This window comes from Chinchilla lanigera, unplaced genomic scaffold (assembly GCF_000276665.1).
Source record: "Chinchilla lanigera isolate Chin_1 unplaced genomic scaffold, ChiLan1.0 scaffold00061, whole genome shotgun sequence".
Lineage (NCBI taxonomy): Eukaryota > Metazoa > Chordata > Mammalia > Rodentia > Chinchillidae > Chinchilla > Chinchilla lanigera.
Window position 1 is genome coordinate 9815873 of NW_004955462.1, and position 20072 is coordinate 9835944.

At 41.3% G+C, this 20072-nt stretch overlaps 1 protein-coding gene across 1 annotated transcript in view; it reads right to left on the bottom strand.

Moving 5' to 3' along the window:
- The window catches only part of Dusp27 (dual specificity phosphatase 27 (putative)), a 44793-nt gene that overhangs the window by 23738 nt on the left and 983 nt on the right, over window positions 1-20072 (bottom strand). The window lies entirely within an intron of this gene.

Sequence of the window (20072 nt, forward strand, 5' to 3'; positions counted from 1 at the left end):
TTTTTTTTTTTTTTTTTTTTGCTATCAATATTTTTCTTTTTTTGAGAAAGATCTTACTATGTAGCTTAAACTGGCCTTGAACTCATGGGGATCCTCCTGTCTCAGCCTCGTGAGTGCAGGCATCCAGGTGTGCACTATCACACCCAGCTCAGGATGTCCCTTACTATGCCTTTCCTGGAGCTCTGCTGGGTGGTGGCTGAGTCAGACGCTGCCATCCTCTGTTTTCCTGTCTTTTCCCTGCTTGGAATGCAACGGGCTGATAAGGAAGGGCAGGAACATCACCAAGTGAAATGCAGATGTGCTCATATGCATAGGTCCTGATTCTGAGCATAGGAAAGGGTCAGGCTGAGCCCAGGGATACAAGACAGTAACTTGAGTACCTGCCAAGGCCGCTTCTCAAGAGAAATTCAGAGGAGGTATCAAAGGGACCACCAAGGAGCCTGGAGAACCAAGGCAGAGACAAGTGTTCGGAGCACCCTCTAGTTCACTAGTGAATTCTTTCTGAGTGCGCTGCTTTCCAATGGTGGGGTGAGCTTTGGGTCTTATTTTTTGCCTTGCTTTTCTTTAGAATCAGAGACGTTAAAATGGGGAGGTTTGATGGATATCATGTTTTAGTTCCTCTTATGAATTTAATTCTGACACATCTACAAAGCACAGATTGTTACTCTTGCTTTGCAAATTAGAAAACTGTGGCTCAGGGAGTCTAAGGAAAGTGCCCACAACAGCAAGTCAATGGCAGGGCTATACAGTATTGAAATTCAGGCAATCCTGCGCTAAGTCCAGTCTTCTCTTCACCACAGTGCATGGATACCATGCTTGGAACAGGGAGGTGAACTCACTGGTAGAAGCATCCCCGGCTGGAGTCTCAGGCCCAATAAAAGACCTGGTGTGTGTTTTAAAAAAAATATTACAGTAAAAGACACATTGCCATTAATCTCCCTAACAATATGCCTCCTCACTTTGAACACATTTATCCCATTGTTCTTGCCATGTTCTGAAGAAGTTCTGGAAGTGCACTTTTGTGGATCTTTTTAGTTGTACTGTCACAGCTGCCTTTCTATCCTGAATCCATTCAAAGTGTTCATCTTTCATGCCCATTTTTATTTTGGGGAAAACCAGAAGTTGCTGCCAGATCCATGGGATCCCCATGATCTGGCAGCAATTTTGGGGAAAACCAGAAGTTGCTGCCAGATCCAGCAAATAAAGTGGATGAGGATACACCATCATATTTTTACCAGCCTGCCTTTCCATTTGTATAGCACTTGGAAGCAGCACTCATTATATTTTAATCATACCTCATGAAGACACTCAGAAAAGATGATTTCCAGAATTGTTTCTGAAAGTGGCAGGAATGATGGGATAAATATTTTCAAAGTGAGGGGAGTACTTTGAGGGGAATTAACAGCAATATGTCTTTCATTCTAATCAAAAGTTTTAAATTTAAATGCTCACCATATTTTTTGATCACTGCATGTACTTAAAAAATAGTTGTTGAGAGGATGAATGGGTGGGTGGGTGAATTGAGTTGAGTAGAACTGAGTTACACGGAGCCCAGCTGAACTGAATAAAGTCAACTTGAGCTAAGGTAAATTGGAACAGAATTGAAATGATTGGCAGAACAATTCTTTTGTAGTACATAGCCACACCAGAGTCACCCTTGAGGGTATGTGTGCTGAGTGTCAGCAAGACCATGGAAAAAGAAATGCCCTTGCCAGTGACTCTACCTGGAGTAGCAAAACAAGGAGTAGCCTGTGACTCTACTCACGATGTGGCCAGACCTGCGCTCTGTGGCTAACCATCCTTGCTTGGTTTCTGAGAGTTTGCCAATAGCACCTGGGTGGATCTTTCCCGTCCTAGCACCAAGCACTCCTCGGGACCACAGGATGCACTTTCAAGTGAACATGACTAGAGGAGTTAAGGTGGATTAGTAACAGTGAGGTTTGTGGGATGTTATCCTAGGAAGGTAGAACTGGAGAGATCTTTAGAAATCTCATTGCTTGGTGAATTTAATGACAATTAGAGTGCCTGGAAGGAGTAGGTACAGATTACCAGTCTTATTTTATTTAACTTAAATAAAGTTAAAGTTCCTTTTATTTTGCCCCAAATAACAGAATTTCTTTCTTCCTTTCTTCCTTCCTCCTTCCTCCTTTCTTTCTTCCTTTCTTTCTTTTCTTTCTTTCTTTTTCTTTTTCTTTCTTTCTTTCTTTCTTTCCTTCCTTCTTTCCTTTTTCTCTCTTTCTTTCTTTCTCTTTTTTTCTTCTTTCTTGTTTTTTCTGAATAACATCCCACTGCATACTTATGCCCTATTTTCTTTATCCATTGACCCATTGGTGGATGCTTCAGTTGATTTCATAGTTTGGCTGTTGTGAGCAGTACTCCAACAAACATGGGAGTGGATGTATCTCTTTGGTATGCTGATTTCATTTCCTTTGGATACATACCCAGAAATGGGATAGTTAAATCATGTAACAGAACTAGTTTTCATGTTTTTAAGAGCCTCCATACTGGTTTTCATAATGGCTATGGTAATTTACATTCCCACTGGCAATGTATAAAGAGTTCCTTTTTCTCTGCATTCTCACCAGCCCTTGCTATTTTTTTCTTTTGATAATAGTCATTCTGATAATAGTCATTCTGACTGGAGTAAGAAGATGACATATTGTAGTTCTGATTTGCATTTTTCTGATCCCTAATTACACTGAGCATTTTTTCATATACCTGGTGGCCCTTTGTATTTCTTCTTTTGAGAAATGTCAATTCAGATCATTTGCTTCATTTTATTTGGATCATTTGATTTTTGTTGTTAAGGGTTTCAAGTTCCTTACATATTCTGATTATTACACTCTTGTCAGATGAGTCATTTGCTAATATTTTCTCCTATTCTCTAGCTTGTCTGTTCACTGAGTGTTTCCTTTGCTGTGTAGAAGGTTTTGTTTGGTATAATTTTGTCTATTTTTGGCTTAGTTTCTCATGCTTTTGGAGTCTCAAACTATCATTGCATATATTGTTGTCTTAAAGTGTTTCCTCTATATTTTCTTTTAGTAGTTTCATATCTTTCATTTTGGTCTTTTTCCATTTCAAGTTGATTTTTTTTATATGGTGAGAGACAGTAGTCCAGTTTAACTTTTCTGCCTATATATACCATTTTACCAGCATCATTTATTAGCAAAGCTGTACTTTCTGCAATGTATTTTTTTGGTATCTTTGTTGAGATTTAGGTTTATTTATGTGGATTTATTTCTAGGATCTCTATTCTTTTCCATTCATCTCTGTGTTTGATTTTATGCCAGTACCATGCTGCTTTGTTTACTATAGTTCTGTAGTATGTCCTGGGATCAGTTATTGTGATACTTCTAACCTTATTCTTTTTGTACAAGATAATTTGGGCTCTTTAGAGTTTTTTATGCTTTCATATGAATTTTAAGAAGTTGTTTTCCTCCATTTCTGTGAAGAATATTATTAGTGTTTTAGTGGAAATTGCCATGAATCTGTAAATTGCTTAGGGTAATATGGACATTTTCATAATATTAATTCTTCCAATGCATGAGCATGGGAGGTCTTTCCATTTTTATGTGTCCTCTTCAATTTCTTTTGTCAATGTTTTGTAAATTTCATTGAAGTGGCTATTCATTTCTTTGGCTAAATTTATTCCTAGGGTTTTTTGTTTTGGTTTGTTTTTTTGCTATTATCAACAGGATTGTTTTCTTGATTTCCTTTTCAGCAAGTTCATTTTTTTGTGTTGGTATATAAAAATCCTGATGATATTTATATATTGACTTAGTATTCTGCAGTCTTAATGAATTCTTTTACTAGTTCTATGTACTTTAGTGGAGACTAGATTTTTCTATATATGAAATTATGTCATTCACAAAATAGGGATATTTTGATTTCCTCTCTCTCTTAGTTTTCTTGTTGCTAAGACAAAACACCCAACATCCAAAGTTAAAGGAGGAAAGGTTTATTTAATTCAGAGTCTGTAGAGGTTTCAGTTCATAATCAGCTGGCTCCAAGGCAGGGTGACATGGCAGATAGACATTGCAGAAGAGAAACAGTTCATGGTGGGCAGAAGGTAGCAAAGCAAGCAAGAAAAGCACAAGAGAAGCCTCTTTCTGTCCCTTGTGTCTTGTCCAGGCTACCAAGATTAGGGTGGGGCCAAACCAATCAGTAGACTGATTTAGCAATCACCCACCCTTAATCCTAGCACCCTTCATCCTATCATTGCACCATGAATCAATCACACACTAGATTCAGCCACCTCTGCAAAAGCCCTACCTATGCCTGCATGAGGCTGTTGGGGGACATCTAGACACAAGCCATAACACTACCTTTCTTTCCTATTTGTTTGGCTTTTATTTGTTTCTCTTGTGTAATTGCTCTTGATAAGGCTTCCAGTACTATGTTGAGTAAGTGTTGAAAGTGCACATTTTGTTTTAGATCTCAGAGGAAATGCTCACAACTTCTCCAGTTTATTATAATGATTGGCATGAGTTTGTCTTATGTAGCTTTTAATGTCTTGGGATACATTCTTTATATCTAATTTATTCAGAGTTTTCGTCGTGAAATGTTGAGTTTTATTGAATGCTTTTTCTGTACTTATCAAGGTTATCATATGACTTTTTCCTTTATTCTGTTGATATAGTGCATTGCATTAGTTGATTTTTGTGTGTGTCAAATCATCCTGAATCCCTGGGATAAATGACTCTTGTTTATGGTGAATGATCTCCTTGATTGGCTGTTGGATTTAATTCACTAGTGTTTTCTTGAGAACTTTACATCTCTGTTTAACAGGAATATTGATTTATACTTTTCTTTTAGTTGTTGTGTGCTTGTTTGGGTTTGGTGTCAGGGTAATGCTTGTCTGGCAGAATGAGTTTGAAGGGTCCCTTCCTTCTTAATTTTTAAAAATATTTTAAGGAGAATTGGTATTTGTTCTTCAAAAGTTTGGTAGAATGTAGAGTGAAGCCATTTGGTCTTAGGCTTGTCTTTTTGGGGAGACTTTCTATTACTGATTCAGTCTCATTAGTCATTACAGACCTGTTCAGTCTTAGTACATTATATTGGTCCAGAAATTATCCAATTCTTCTAAGTTTTCAATTTATTGATATATAGTTGTTCATAATATTCTTTAACTTTCCTTTGTATTTCTGGGGTAACAGTTCCTTTTTCATTTCTGGTTTTATTTAGTTTGATTGTTTCTGGTTTTTTTAGGTGAGTTTAGATGAAGGTTTTCTGATTGTGCTTATCTTTTTGACAAACAAACTCTTCCTTTTCTTGGGGTTTTTTGGTCTCTATTTTAATTAATTTTCCTCTTATATTTGTTATTTCTTTCCATCTACTAATTTTAACTTTGCTTTGTTCTTTTCTAATTCCTTGACTTGGTGTCATTAGTTTTTTTCTATTTGAGAGCTTTTCTTTCTTCTTTTCTTCTTTTTTTCTTTCTTTCTTTCTCTTTCTGTGATGTGGGCACTTATTGCTGTGAACTTCCCTCAGTACTGCTTTTTCTGTATCCTATAGGCTTTTGGTCTTTTTGTTTATTTGTTTGCTTGTTATGTTTTGTTTGGTACCAGGAATCAAACTGAGGACCTTGTGCTTGCCACGCAGGCACCGTGCTGCTGAGCTATCTCCCAGCTAGGTTTTGGTATGTTGGGTGGTTATTTTCATTTGTTTCATGACATTTTTAATTTTCTCTTTTGATTTCTTTGCTGATTTGTGGTTCACTCAATAACATATTGTTTCATTTCCATGTATTTGAAAAATTTCTGAAGATTCTACTGTTGATTTCTAGATTTATTTCACTGTGGTCAGAGGGGATATTTAATAGGATTTCAGATTTTTTTTTTAAATTTGTTAGGCTTTTTTTGTGGCCTAAATTGCCTGTCCTAAAGAATGTCTCATTACTCTTGCTGGATTAAATGTTCTGTAAATGTTCACTAGGTCAGTTTGGTCTATAATATAGTTCAATTCCAGTGTGTTTTGTTGTTGTTGCTGATATCTCTTCCAGGATGATCTATCTATTGATGAAAGTGGAGTGTTGTAGTCCCCACTACTATTGTATTGCACCATATCTGTACCTTTAGATGTAATTATGTTTGCTTTATAAAACTACATGCTCTGGTACTAGGTGCATATATATTTTACTTCTTATGCCCCCTTTTTGAATTGATCCCTTAACTATTGCATAATTTCCGTCCCTATTTCTTTTTACAGACTTAAAGTCTACCTTACCTGCTGCTCCAGTTTGCTTTTGGTTTCCTTTTCTGTGGAGTATCTTTTCCCTTTTCATCACATTCATTCTGTGTGTGTTCTTACTGGTAAAATGAGTTTTTGTAGGCAGCATATTGTCTTTTTAAATCTTAAACTCACATAGCTGCTCTGTATTTTTCAATTGGAAAATTCACTCCATCTGCATTCAGTGTTATTATTGGTATGTAAAGATTTACTACTGTCATTTTGTTAATTTTCTTCTAGTGTTTTATACATACTTTATTCTGTTTTTTTCTCTCTTCTTATTTCTGTGCCTTGATGTTTTTTTTTTTTCTTGACAAGCTTTTATTCTTTTTCTCTTTTGTTTACTGCTCTTCTTCTGAGTTTTATATTTTCATGTGTTTTCTTGATGGTAGTCATCCTTCTTTAATTTCCAGATGTAGGATTTCCTTAAAGGGTTCTTTTTAAAGGCCAATTTAGTGGTGATGAATTCTCTCTCCATTTTTTCTTATCTTGGAAAGTCACCATTTGCCCTCTATTTTAGAAGTAAGATATTTCTAGTTATATTCTTGGTTGTCAAATTTTTCCATCAGATCTTTGAACATGTCATCCCATCTTAAGACCTATAAAGATTTTGCTGAGAAACCTGCTGGTAGTCTAAGGAGAGTTCCCTGAAATGTGACTTGTTATTTTTTTCTTGCTGTTTTTAGGGTTATCTCTGTGTTGGACTTTTGACAGTTTGGTTACTATATACTTCAGAGAAGATCTTTTCTCATCAAATCTATACAAGGTCCTTCGAGCCTCCTACACCTGGGTCTCCATATCTTTCCCAAAATCTGGGAAATTTTCAACTATTACTTCATGAAAAACTTTTCAATGCCTTTTCCGTTCTCCTTTGGAACACTCATATCTCAAATATTTGTTTTAAAGTGTCCCATAAGGTTTACTTCAGTCTTGTTGATTGGTTGGTTGGTCAAAGTGAATTATTTCACAAGACCTGTCTTCAAGTTCATAAATTTTTTCTTCAGCTTGAAATTGTTTGTTGCTGAGGATCTTAACTGTATTTTGTTTTTGACTCACTGAGTTTTTTCAGCTCCAAGATTTTTGTTTGGTTCTTTTCCATGATGTCCATCTCTTTGCTGAATTTTTCACTTCTTTCATGAATTGTTTTCTTTTCATTAAATTGACTGCATCTTCTTCTATCTCACTGAGTTTCCTTAGAATCATTCTTTGAACTCTTTTTTCAGGCATTTTATCAATTTGTTTTGGGGGGAGTCTGTAGCTAGAGAATTACTACATTCCTTCAGAAATGTTATGTTGCCTTGATTTTCGTAATTTTTGTGTTCCCATGTTGATGTTTGCACATCTCTATGAATTTTATAGAGTGGCTTTCATACTAAAGTACTGTCTCCTAAGAGACTTAGTCTTAAGTGTCAGTGTGTTGTGCTTCTTTGGCTTTGGTTTCAGTTGGGTACCATATTGCAGTCTCCACACAGCTTCTCAGCTGTAATCGATAGCTTTGGGTATGGTACATATAGCAGCAGGGTTGTAGAGCCTCTGTTTCTGCAGGCCATGAGAGGATGGAGATACTCTAGAGGCTCAGGCAGGTGTGACACACAGCAATGGAGGGTGGGGGAATGAAGCATCCACTAGGTGGCCACTCAAGTAGGCCCAGGATGGGTCATGATGGCAGGAGTGTGACTATCACCCTTCACGGGCGACGTGAGGCTGAAGCCCTCTTTGGAGCATCCTATGCACCAGCAATGGCAGGGTGCTCAGTTGTCCCCACAGGCCATGTGGAGGTGGGGCTACTCCAGTGGGCCCTGGGTAGGTGTGGTACAGCTCACCTGGCAGTGGGAGCAGGATACTTGTGCAGTGCACAGTGCACCTGTCAGTCTCTGGAGGCTGTGTCCATACAGCAGCAGGGCCAGGCACAGTTGGTTTTGGTTTCACAATGGCAGCATGTAGCAGCAGCAGCCTTGTTGAAGAAGCCAGTGCATGAGATGAATTCTTCTGGGGCCGTGCACAGCTATGCACCCCTTGACAGCTCTCTAAATGGGCTCTGGACCCAGGACTACAGGACCCAACATCACCTTAAAGTTTAGGTATCTGTCTCGGTTACTTTTCTCTCATTGCTGTGATAAAATACCCAACGCCCAAAATTAAGGAAGGAAATGTTTATTTAGCTTACAGTTTGTGGAAGTTCCAGTCTATTACCTGCTGTCTAAGGCAGAGTGGCACATGGCAAAAGGCAACAGTCCATGTTGGTGGAAAACAGCAAAAGCAACAAGAGCACAAGGGGAGAAGTGGCAGGCAGCCTCTTTCCCTCCCTTACACTGTATGCAAACTACCTGCCCCAGGGTGGGTGTAGACTCACACCCATAATCCAGCATTGGACTATGGATCAATTGTCAACTCTAGAAGCCCGCCCCATGACTGCATGAGGCTTTGGGGGGACATACAGACACAAACCATAACAGTATCCATGGTGTGAATATGGGCTGCTGGGAACCACCAATTTGTCTTTCCCCTGTCATGGGAGGACTTTGCTTAGTTCATACTGGTCCAGACTGGCACTATGGAATGGTTTTTGCAAGACACTCTGCTCCCTTCTTTACCAAGCTGTCTGGGTCTTCATGTTCCACAATTTCTCTGTGCTGTTCACCCTGCATACCAACACTTTCCCCTAAATGTTTTAGCCAAACAGAAGCTGTTTGTTCTTTGATTTTTATCCTTTTTTTTTTTTTTTTTTTTTTTTTGAGGGTAGTACACTCAATGTTTTCTCTGCAATCCTGTTTCTTTGCAGTAAACCAAGATACTTTTGGGTCCTACTCACATATTCCTCTTTATTAGACTTACTAAACTGTGCAGGGGCAAAACAGTTTTATGACTATTAGGTTTACATCTAGTCAGTCTTGTTGCGAGACTCTCTTGAGAGAAACTTCAGTTTTCTGGCTACTGGAACTCGCCCTGGAGGTCCCAAGCTGCCACATAAGAAGTGTGACTACCCCCAGACCATCCATCTGGAAAGGCCACTCGTCAACGATCCTTTCTGAGCTCCCAGTCATGTGAATGAGTGACGAATCCTCCAACCTTTTTGATCAGTTCAGCTGTTGCCATGTGAAGCAGACTTTAGCTGCCCAGCTAAGTCCTGTCAAAGTGCCTGATCCACAAACAAGGAAGCAAAACAAAATGACTGCCTTACTCGGGACGTTTAATTTGTTAAACACCAACAGATAAAGGATCAGTGTTACTCCCAGGGCCAAAAAGTGGGTTTGAGCAAATGATAAGGCGTTCTTCTTCCTGACAGTGATTTACAATGATCAACTGACCCAAATGTATTGTGGATGGGAAGCGGTAACAAATAAAAGCCCAAATGGATGAGCACAGCCTGCCTGTGTAGCAGATTTTGTGAACATTCAGGGCAGTCTTGACTCTCAAATATCCATATGTCATAAAGCAAGGATCAACAGTTCATATTTCATATTAATGTAGGTCCTATTTCCCTGTGAACAACATTTAATAGGGGACTTTTATTATTTTATTTATTAATAATATCATTCCTCCTACCATAGGTAAAATGTGAAACATTTCATTTGCTAAGGATCCATAGTATATAAATCAACATTTGGGATAAAACCAAACAAATCCACACTGAGAACTTTTGCTTTGCCATGGGGATGATAAGGGCTTCTTTTCTCAGTAGCCCCTCATTTCTTCCACGTGGCCAGCTTTCTCTGCTCCTCTGTGGGCCTGTGGGGCGCAGCATTCCCGAGAGGCTTTCTCACATTATTCACAGTATTCCACGCCAGGGCCACTGGCCTGAAACACACAGGAAGCCTTTCACCTGTCAGGTGGGCAGAAAGCGCCCCCGAGGAGCTCAGAAACAGGAGTGGTGCAGGACTCTGACTTGGGAGCAACTCACAGGTCGCACCGGTCATTCCATTTTCCCTAAACGACACCAACTCAAATTTTGAGGGTTTGGTTTTAAGTGACAAATACTAGGGGCAGAGAATTTGTCCTAAATATATCTGAACTCTGAGGCATTCTTCTTCCTGATAGTGATTTACAATGATCAACTGACCCAAATGTATTGGGTCAGGGGAGAATTTGAAATTAAAATCTGAAAACAGAAATGACTGAGAAATATTTTCCCTTCTCATGAGTGTAAAGACTGGACTCAGAGATGAAGGAATCAGCAAGTCTGAGGAAGCCCAGGTGAAGACGTGTATACTTTTGAGAAGTTGGCAGCTTTTTTGAGAAATGAGGACAGTAAAGAGGAGATTTCCACCCAGCCCCACAGTGTTGCTGTCCTTGGCTGCTCTGTATTTCCAGTGTGGAATGTGGGATGTAGATTATAAATATTTTTATGAGTCACTGAATAGAGATGTAAACCTAAAAGTCATAAAACTGTTTTGGAGTAGACATGGTCTATTAAGTCTAATAAAAGGGGTCAATCTGAGGAGACTCTGGTTTTCTATGAGGAGCAGGATTGCAGAGAAGGAAAAGAGGGAGGCAGGAAAGACTTGAACAGCTGGCCCTGTTGATATGTGCAAGGTCAGTAAGCTGGCAGCCCCTGGAGGTTTTGATTTATGACCACGTCAGTGCCCCAGGCAGTGTCCCTGAGATGGAGTGAGGTGACACTCACACCCTGATTAGAAAGCAGCGCGAGCTGGCTATTGACTAAAGACAGGCAGGGAACAGGAGGACCTAGGATCGATATATACCTCATCACAGGATCAGGAAGCAGCAGCTAAAAAGCCTTGAGGGTGAATTGAACAAGAAAGAATGAAGGGGAATTTGATGAACTTCCTAACCAAGACCAGGAGACAGCACAGCTTCCCGTGAACCTGGGCTTTGTGAAATTGCGGACTGTGACTCATCAGTGTATCATGGAATCAATTCTGTGGGTTGTGACCAGTGTCTGGGCAAAGAAGGAAGGAAGAAAGGAAGGAGAGAAGAAAGAAGGAAGGGAGGAGGGGTAGTATAGAAGGAGAGACGAAAGGGGAGGGCAGAAAAAAGAAACAAAAGAAGGAAAAAAGAAAAAAGGGACAGAGGAATGCAGACTGACTCCACACACTGCAAGGATAAGGGGATTGGGGGAAATTTTTTATAATTTATACCTCCTTGTATATCCACCCAAGTCGAGCTATAAACAGTCTGTTCTGCTGCAGGTTACACTCAGCAAAGTTTGAAAGTTGCTGCTTTAAGTTTCTTGCCACACTGCCCAGACCTGGACAAGGAATGGAGCAGAACTGGGGCCTCCCCACGAGCCACCCATAGGCTGATCACTGCCTGTCAAGGAGTCCCTGGTAAATGAAATTGAAAAGGAGGCCCAAGGGGTTGCACCTTTTTTGACTTGCGTTTTGTGAAAAAGAACCAGGTTTCTGAGCTCCTTCTAACTTCTAGTTGTTCACTTTAGAGTAAGTGACCACGCACAGGCAAAGTCCAGCCTTTGAGGAAGGAGCAATATCAGGAGGGAGCAAATGATTTTTAGCAAGCTGCTTCCAGTAGGTTTAGCAAAAGAGAGAGGTAGAAATATCTTCAAGGAAAAGGGACTAGAAAACAGAAGCGTAGATGGAAGACAGGGTAGAGTTCCTGGAGGAAGCACAGTAAGGATACACAAGTGACGTTTCAGGCCCATTTCCTACCCAGTCTCCACCACCAGGCTCCCAGATGGGTCTTTATAGGTGAGAAGAGCCGGAATCCTGTGCCCAAGAGCCCCGCAGAGGTGCAGGGGAAAGGCCTGGCCAGATGCCCAGGGCGTCCTGAAACACTCTAAAGGCCTGAAAAGTTCCGACTTGAAAAGCCAAAGCAAGGAATGGACTTTGACTTTGAAAGGTACAAGAACGAAAGAGAAAGAAATAATTCTTCAACTCAGGATCCAGAAGAGAAAGAAGACTTTGCTCCTGCTTTGAAAAGGAGGAGATGCCTAGAAGTGGCCAAGAAGGAAGGGACAGAGAGAGGTAGCTTTGCATGGAGCACCCCATTGACTGGACTTCATTTACTTGGTTGTGGGGAAGGGAGAAGCTCTTGCCGAAGTGCCCCACTGACCGGAAGGGTTTCACATTTTTCTTTTTTTTGCAATATTGGGGGTTGAACCCAGGCCTTTGAGCTAGCTCCTCTGCCTTTTAAAAAAATTGTGTTATTTTGAGACAGGGTCTTGCTAAGTCACTAAATTGCTCAGACTGGGCTTGAATTTGCAATCCTCCTGCCTCAGCCTCCTAGAGTACTTGGATTACAGGGATATACCACCATACCTAGCTGGGTTTTATATTTCAGGGTTAACTCAAGATAACTTTAAGGCAGTAGTGGGTGAGCCTATGGCATGCGTGTCAGAGAGGGTTGTTTGTTGTCACTGAAAGCTCTATAAGGTTCGCCATCCCTGGTCTAGGGATTCTTGCCTGGCTAGTAGGTGAATAACTCGAGCTATTTTCCTACAGAGTTTTCTGACAGACAGAATGACTCAGTAAGCCAAGGTCTGACTTTAAGGCATTAGGCTAGGGCAGAAATGAAGATGTGGCCCTGCTCTCCACAGTTTACACACTTTCCCATGCTCTTAATTCACCCTAGGATGAGATTATATACATGAAGCATGAAACATGAAGACTTCCTGCCTGGACAACATGCAGGTTTCCTCTGCAAGCTACTTGACCTGATTGGCAGTGGCTGTTTGCAGCACTGGGTGAAGTTCCCTGAGGCCCTGTCTTCATTCCCCAGAAAGGAGTGTGGTTATGGCTACCTGCACCTGCATCGAGGGCTGTCGTGGGTTGAACCGTGGCCCTCCACAAAGGTAGATCTCCCAGAGCTTGCGTATGTAACTTTTTAAAAATAGAAGTGTCGCTGCTGATGTTATTAAGTTAAATATCCTGAGATGAGATCACCCTGGGTTAGGATGGACTCTGAAGCCAATGACAAGTGTCCATATAAGGGGAGAAGACAGAGGAAAGAGTGGACAGAGATGGGACAAATACTGTCACAAGCAAGAAACACCAGTGGCTACCGAAACCGGGAAGAGCTGAGGAAGAGCCTTCCTGTGGGCCTTCGGAGGGAGTGTGGCTTTGCTGCTATTGTGAGGGTGGACTTCAGGCTTCCCAAACCATCAGAGAAGAAACTTACCTTTCTAAATCACAGCAGCCCTGGGAAAGTAGTTCAATCGCTAAGGTTATTTGCCGGCTTACTGTACAACTTCATTTTAGAAAGATGCAAACCTTTAGCTAAAGAGGTAAAACAACAGGGATGGAATTGCAGGCTCTGCCCACATACAAGGAGGCTTGTGGAGGAGGGACCAAGAGCAGGAAGCAACACTGTGTCACCGAGAACCAGCACCCGCTGACCTAAACTGGAGAAACATGGCGGACTCTCTAGCGTGAGTGGGATGCTGGGGAAGCAGTTTCTTGACATCATGAGTTACTGAAGAGAACTGGCTGCCAGATACTTTTCTCTGGAAGGAAATGGGAAAAGAGCTACCATTTATCAAATACCTAATACTCCTTTGTAGGCAGTGTCCTGTTGAATCTCTGCCACGGGGTAAACCTAGTATTGTGATGCTGCGGTCAAGTGATCTGAAAGCTCTCCTGGCTGATGAACCACAGAGCAGAGCTCACCTCTGTTTCGGTTTCAGCTAAGCCACTTAAAGTCTTTTCACAGCACCATGCTGCCTCATGCAAGAGGGTTTTCCTGATTTTTTCCCCCATGGCTTTTTGAAAAACAGTGTTGTTTGAGGTATGATTGATATAAAATACACATATTTTAAATGTGCAGCGCATGAACTTTGACATCTGTAAAAACATCACCACAACCAAGGCTACGACTTAGCCATGATCCCACAGTGATTCCTCATGCCAACTTGTAAACCCTCCATGTTGCCCTCCCTGCCCTGTCTCCATCCATCCCGCTGTCACTGCACTGTTGAGAAGAGCTTGAGCTCACATCTTCTAGATTTTGTGTGAAAGGAGTAATATAGTATGCACTCTTTTTGTCTGACCAGTTGTTCAGTATAATTATTTTGAGATTTACTCATGTTGTTGTAGGAATCAATACTTCCTTCTTTTTATTGCTGTATAGTATTCCTGTGTATAAATATACCATGTTGTATTTATTCTTCCACTTGTGAACATTTGGACTGCTTCTATTTTCTGGACTATCAAATTCTATGAATATTCATGTGCAAGGCTTTGTATAAACAATGGGCTTTCATTTCTCTTGATAAATACCAGAAATACCAGAAAATACTAGAAAGTCTGAATCATATATATGTAAGTAAATTTTTAGGTAGTATATTTTAACTTTATAAGAAATTTACAGTTTGTAAAATAGTTGCACCATTTTAAATTCTCACCAGCAATACAGGATTGTTCTATATATTTTACATTCTCATCAACATTTCATCAGTCTGTTTAATTTTATTAATTCTAATAGACATGTAATAGTAATTTACTTTTGTTTTAATTTGCACCTCTCTAATGCCTTAGGATTTTGAGCATTTTTCTATATTGTTGTTTGCTACCCACATATTTTTTGGTGAAGTATATCTGCAAATCTTTTGTCCCTTATTAAACTGAGTTGTTTCTTACTTATTAGGTTTTGAGAGTTTTAAAAAGTATCCTTCAGGAGCCGGGCGTGGTGGCACACGCCTGTAATCCCAGCACTCAGGAGGCTGAGGCAGGAGGATCATTGAAAGTTCGAGGCCAGCCTGGGCTTCAAAGTGAGCTGAAGGCCAGCATGAACTGCATAGCGAGACCCTGTCTCAAAAAGACAAAAAAAAAAGTATCCTCCAGATGTAAAGTCTTTATCAAATAAATGATTTGCAAATACTTTCACCCAGTGTGAAACACTGTGGATTCATCTGTCTGGGCTGCTTTAAACCCAGTTCTGTGTAACTAAGTAGGACTGACTGGGTGATAGTTCTAATCCCTATGCAGTCCATTGTATCTCAGATTTCGTGGTGACACTGTGGGAAGAGGAAGCCAGTGAAGCATCACCTCCTGCATAACTTCCTTGAAGACTTCTGAAAAGACTGGCTGACTTGGGATCTGCTTCTAGATACCAGTTATTAAGGACTATATACAAGCCAGGAGGGACAGTACAGCCTGCGGGATACAACAGTATCACTGAGAACCCAGAGGGAAAAAAATTGCTCTGAATGTGAGGCTGCGCCTTAAGGACACTCAGCCTACTCCACCTGTGAATCTTCCAGGCTGAGGCACTTTTGCCTAGGGAGGTGGACTGGCTGCTGGAAGGGCTGAGGACTGAATGGCATCTGGACACCCCTGTTACCAAACCCTGTTGTCCTGTGGCAGGTTAACTTTACGGCCTCCTGCCTTCCATTTGACCCCCTCCAACCTCTGCCTGTACTCTCTATTTGCTTCCTCAACAAGTATTCTGAAAAGCTCAATCGCACCCAAGTGACATACAGTTAACAAGATGCATACTCCTTAGGGTGGCATTTTTAAAAATGTCCACCAGACTTTATTTATCTAGCCTAGTGTTAATTGGTCAGCTCATCCTGTTGTTGGAATATTCATATCCTCAATGACTGGTAGCTGCTAAAACATTCTAGCACTTATCTTCTGGTGCACACATGTGCTAGTTTCTGCTCACAGTGTAACGGGACTGAGCCTGCTGCGTCGGAGGACAGCTGTGTGTTCAGCTGTAGCAGAGACTGTGAAATCATTGCGAATGGTTGTGCACTCTCACTGACAATGAACGGGAGTTCCAATCACTTTATATCCTCACCAGCATCGCTAGCGTCGGTAAGGTTAAGTATTCCGGTGATGGTGAAGTACTGAATTGTGGTTGGAATTTAATTTTTACTATTTTTTTCTATTCTTACTGATTTTTACCGTAATTTTTTTCTGTGGTCAAAAGAAATTTGTTGGTGTATCCTAGCCCAGTATAGGTGTATTTTGGTAAATATTACATGTGCCTGTGATAAGAATGTATATCCAGCAGTTGCTGGGTAATGTTCTAAAAATGTCAATTAGGTTAATTTTGTTCATTGTATTGTTCAAACTTCCTGTGTTCTGAACGATTTTTTTTTTTGCCTCATTCTATCAGAATGGTGAGATAGTTTTGTTAAATATACATTAGACGAAGATTGTGGGCTTTAATTGTTTCTTCAGTTGTCAATTTTTTGCTTTATAAATTTTGAAGTTCTTATATTTATAGATATTTAACATAATTATGTCTTCCTGGTGAATTGAACCTTCACTCCCTATAAAATATCCCTCTTTATGTCTAGAAAACCTTAAAATCTCCTTTGCCTGCTATCCATACAGCTTCACTGGCTGATTTTCGTTTGTGCTTCTAAGTGCAGAATCTTGTATTTTCCAAAGACAGCCACAGTATTTCCCACCCTGCCTCCCCCTTTACAACATGACCTTGATTCTCCTGTGTTGGGAAGATGGTCTGTGAGGTCTCCCCTCGAGACCTTGAGACAGCAGAGCACAGAAGGCAGGGCACTGTGTGACTTCTGCAGCTACATCATGAAAAATCAGCGCACTTCGGTCTTGTTCTTTTGGGTAAAACTTGTGGAATTTAGCAACCATGCTTTGAGAAAGCGCAGGCTGGTCCACATGGGGTGAGTGCATGGGAAGACTGCCCCAGCAGCTCTGGCCAAGAGCCCAGGCAAGTCACAACACAGCTGCCTAACGGAAGAGACCTCTGTGACAGTAGCCCTCACTGTTGAATCAGCCTCTGCCCCCAAGTCATCTCCAACTGTCATATCTCTCCAGCCAAGGCCTCAGGTAACTTCGAAACACAGCTAACCCCATGGTGCTTGCTCAGGGGCCTAATTACCAATGTGATAAAATGGTTGTTTCATGACACTAAACTCTGAAATTATGAGAAATAGTAACTGGAACAATAGCATAAATTCTCTTTTCTTCATTGACCTTTGTATATTTTTAAGGTGTATCTCTTGTAAATAGTAAGTAGACTTCTGAAATACTGAATCTGGTCAGTTGTGGTGGTACACGCCTAGAATCCCTGCACTTGGGTGGCTGAAGCAGAAGGATCACATGAATTCAAGGCCAGCCTGGGCTACATAGTGAGTTCAAGGCCAGCCTATACTACATAGTGGGACCCTGTCTCAAAAAAAACTACGAGAAGAAAAAAAATTGAGTCTCACTATCTTTGTCTTTTAATTGGAATTTAAGTTTAATGTAAGTTTTTATATATTGAGGTTTAAACCTACTATCCTACTTTTTTCTTATTTGTTATGCTTTTTCAGTATTTCTTTCTTTATTGAAAGGTTGATTGTATTTTATTCACTTTTTTCCTTTTTAGCTATGCACTAGTTATACATTCTGTTGTAAATATACTCTGTCATCAGAATTACACAAGAAATTGCAACATTCTGGACTTCTCACCCAAGTTTACAGTTTCAAATAACCTTTAAAGACAACTGCTATCAAGCTGAGACAAGAAAGAAAGACATGAATCACAGTGAAAAACTATATCTAAGTAAGAACTTTAGTTGTGATTACTAAGACTAGGAGATAGTTGGGTCTACATAGGTCAGAAACCTGTGAGTTTTTGAAGGGATCATGTTTTTAAAGAAACTAAGAATTTTAAAAAAGCTTTGGAGCTGGGTGTGGTGGCACATGGCTGTAATCCCAGCACCCAGGAAGCTGAGGCAGGAGGATGGTGGCGAGTTCATGACCAGCCTGGGCTGCAAAGTGAGCTCAAGGCCAGCCTGAACTGCATAGCGAGACCCTGTCTCAAAAAGTCCAAAAAAAAAAAAAAAAACCCAAAACGAAAAAAACAAAGCATTTGGGATCTGAATGTGGTAGCTGTAGAAGGCTGAGGCATGAGGATCACAAGTTGAGCCCAGTCTGGACAACTGATCAAGGCCCTATCTCAGAAATAATAAAAGAGGGCTGGGCTGCCATTCAGTGTGAGGGTTCAATCCCTAGTAACCCCTCCCATCACATCCCAACCTGCTGCATCACACACACAAAGTCTGTGGGTGGTACTAGCTTTAAAACAACCTTGGAGGCCCCAAATTTCCATGAGCAAGAAGAAGCCTGCAAAAGTTACTCAGCCTTCAAGGAAGATGGGAGTGCCCATCCCACTTCCGGTGTGGCTATGAAGGATAATGGGCAAGGAAGTAGCCTGGGGCGGGGGGGAGCCAGAGGCCAAAGAGAACCTGAGAGGAGAGCATTCCTTCAGATAGCCACTCACAGTTAATCACAGAGATCTCCCCACCTGTAGGCAGATAGGATCACAGGACTAAATCCCAGGACTGCTGTAGCTCCCCTTCCTCTTTGGTGAAAAGGGAACGTTTGGGGCTGGTGTGTGGCCAGAACAGAAGGTGTTGCACTCAGGTCTGAGGAAGAGGAGGTACCTGCTAGAGAACCTAGCCCTTGCGCTACACATGCAGCAGTTGCCACATAGGATTTGGGGGTGTTGCTTTTGGGAGGCAGTGAGTGTGCTCTACGCGTGGGAAAAAGACAACGTGGATAAAATGCCGGGAGGGGTGTGTTGTGGCTGGGACTGCTCTGTATCAAGAAATGGATATCCTCTTTTCTGGGCATCCAGGACCTTTTCCATGGACCTTATTTCCCATCCTCCCTTGCAAGAAAATGTGTCCTTGCTGAATTCTAGACAAAGCAATATAAGGGGGAGGGAAGTGGCCATTTTCAGATCTGGTCCATGAAAACCTCCTGGGAGATTCTGTGTGCTCTCTGCCACGTTGTCTTGATGCTGATAAACACAGTGACATTAGAAGCCATGCTTTAAGACTGTGGCTCCCCAAGACAGAAGGGGCCTTGGTTCCTGTACCTCTGATCGGGTACCTGGTTTGGAACTTACTACAGCAAAAAAGCAGTATCTGCTTAATATGGCAGCTAGCGTTATTCTAATACACAGAATATCAGTCCCACCCACACATAGAGGTATCTCTACCCTAACATGGGTGTGCAGGGTGGGGGGAGTATATTTTAAGTCTCTCAATCATGACAGTTTCTCTAAGTGGAAATGTAAACTGAATTATAAGGGAGAAGTTTTTAAGCTCCATTTAGGCAAGGTGTCCAATCTCTCATCTTTCTCCAGCGAGGAAGCCCCTTGAACCTCAAGGGAAGGAGGCAGCTAGTTGCCAGGAGAATAGAGAGAAACCAAAGTCACAGAACCGTGGATACTTAGAATTCTTTGCATTGATTAGAAGTCAGGCCTCTGCTATCACTGGGGGCAGAAGAAAGGGGCCAGGCACGCACACACACACACACACACACACACACACACACACACACACTAATGTTTTGGCCGACAATGAAGAATGGGTTTCTTTATTCTTATGGTTTTTCTTTTTTAAAAAATTCACACCAATTTGTCATTCTATATCACTGTATAGCTTCAATGCTTTTAATGGAAAAGGAAGTTTTAAATTATTTGCCACAAAATAAGGAGAACTCTCCAGGAAGATGTTTTTTTTCATCCCTGGACACCCTACTCTTTCCCCAGGCAGGCTTAGATCCCAGTTTAAGTGAAACAGCTTTATCATGGATACAAACTTATTTTCCCACAAGGACCTGGTCCTACAGGCCTCTCTGCTCCTGACCCCTTTTCATTCAGTCCCTAGTGTATCAACCCCACGTCTGCTCCAGTCCTCACAGTCCAGCCTGAAAGGCAGACCTGCCAAACCTCTCGTCATCCTCTGAGGCTCTGGCCAGCAGCCTCACCTGCAGGAAACCTCCTGTGGTCATTCCAAGTCCCCTTGCTCCCTGCTGCAGCCCACTGTCGCCTGGACCCCAGAGGTACTAATACCTAGCATTTGCTTTGGCATCTTGCCATTAGTCTGTTTGCCTCCTTGAGAAAATAGGATGCCTAGAAGTACTCAGTCATGTTGCTGTATGCACGAGCGGTGC